The 1,964-nt window shown below is 40.9% G+C and overlaps 1 protein-coding gene across 1 annotated transcript in view; it reads left to right on the top strand.

Moving 5' to 3' along the window:
- Positions 1 to 1,964, top strand: part of LOC108802578 (patched domain-containing protein 3-like) — a gene marked incomplete at its 3' end in the record, with an annotated part of 16,447 nt that overhangs the window by 13,787 nt on the left and 696 nt on the right. The window lies entirely within an intron of this gene.

Raw genomic sequence — 1,964 nt, 5'->3', positions numbered from 1 at the left:
TCAACTGTAGAAATATCATAAATCTAGGGATGCACCAACATTTTGGCCACCGAAACGTATCAGCCAAAAATGGTACTTTGGACCATCTTTCGCCTGGAATTGCGGTGCATCTCTCATGCTTATTGATGATGGTATCAAGCAAAAAGGCATAAAAACACTCACAGCAGCAGCAGCAGTGTTCCATTCAGCACTGAGGATATGAGAGCATATGTCTGCATTGGGAAAAAGGAGATCACTCACTGCAGGTCTCTACAGTGTGAGTTTACCTCACCCTCCAATAAGTGATGATGTCACTTGGCTTCAGCCAATGCATTTTATCACTGATTTACTTTTTTGATTGACAATTATTAAACCCTTAAAATTCCATAACATCAACACACCAAATGTATTAAAACTGTATACTGAGCTACTTAAAAATAATAATATGATTTTCCTTCACTGAAGCTCCTGCCTCATCTGCACCGCAGAGAGAGGTCAATCTGGAGATACTAGTCACACCGAACTGGTCCAAATGGGTATGGTAAACTGAAATCATCAGACTCCTTGCAGATTCTCGGAGGGATTCCAGACTGTCCAGGATCTCTTGACCCAATGACCATTTTATTTCACGATCACTGGCTTTAATGACATGGCTGTTGAATCCCAGATCGTAAGGGACAGGAGATCTGAATCCGTTATTCCTGTGCTCCTGAAAACTAGAAAACCTACCTCTTGCCAGGTATACGATTGTACTTGGAAAGTGCACTGAGTATGGTGCGAGGAAAGGAAATTCCATCCCAGGAAATACTCTGTGGGGCACATCCTCACTTTTCTCCAGTCTGGTCTGGATCAATATTTGTCCTTGAGTACTATCAAGGACAAATATCAACTGGTTTATACCAGCTACCCCTGGTATAAACCAGGGGTAGCCAAACTCCGGCCCTCCAGCTGTGGTGAAACTACAAATCCCATGATGCATCTCTCAGGGAGTCATGTCTGTGGCCATTAGAATCTTGCAATGCCTCATGGGATTTGTAGTTCCACAACAGCTGGAGGGCCGGAGTTTGGCTACCCCTGGTATAAACCTTTGTACAGAGTGTTGCTGACTGTGACCCCTTGGGATCTCAACCTGGTTTGGCACCTTTTTCAGCCCTCTGCTGCTGCAAGCTTTGGTCATGAGGTCCTTCAGGCAGCTGTTTGAGCTGCGACTTGCCCCAAGTTTTACTCTATTGTTTGTGAACATGTTGATGTTTTGTTTGCTGCATTGCCCACCCAGTTGGACTGTGTTGGAACAGCCCAGTGTTTCAGAATCCTTCTGACGCTGTGCCTCTTAATGAAAGATTAAGAAAACAGGATTTTGACTTACTGTAATATCCTTTTCTTGGGGTTTATTAGAGTTGGAGTTACTATTGCTTTTCCAAAACTGAAGTATGATGGGAGTGGGAGGGTATATACTAATGTTCAACTATGTTTTGCTTGCCAATGTCCAGTTCTCCTGAATAACGCAGTGTCTCAGAATCCTTCTGACCCTGTGTCCCTTAATACACTCCAAGAAAATTATTTTACAGTAAGTCAAAAATCCTGTTTTCATGGCTGATCCTTTAATTTCAGTACCTTTTCATATGCTGACCCACGTCAGGGGCTAAGACTTCACCTGCAGCATATTTGAACTTCCTGCAAAATACAGAAAAAAGTACTCCTAGATTAGGTACTAAACAAAGTGGAAAAATGCCACATTTTATTAGACATGTAAGCCGGCAATAAATTTGTTTCATTTCGGATTTTGTTATTTAGTTTTTCGGGATTCAGGTCCAAAAGTCAATTTGTTTTGTTTTTTGGATCTTTCTCAGTTTTCGTCTTAATTTTGGACAAGTTAAATGGCAATTTACGAATAAATGTCTGTTGCAAAAAGGAAACATTACATTTTTTAATTTTTTTTAGCTTTTGACAGTCCACTGGAACTATAATTTTTTTTTTTAAAACAG

The sequence above is a fragment of the Nanorana parkeri genome, unplaced genomic scaffold (genome assembly GCF_000935625.1).
Source record: "Nanorana parkeri isolate BGI_ZX_2015 unplaced genomic scaffold, ASM93562v1 scaffold2970, whole genome shotgun sequence".
Taxonomy (NCBI): Eukaryota; Metazoa; Chordata; class Amphibia; order Anura; family Dicroglossidae; genus Nanorana; species Nanorana parkeri.
This window is presented reverse-complemented; position numbering and strand designations above follow the sequence as displayed.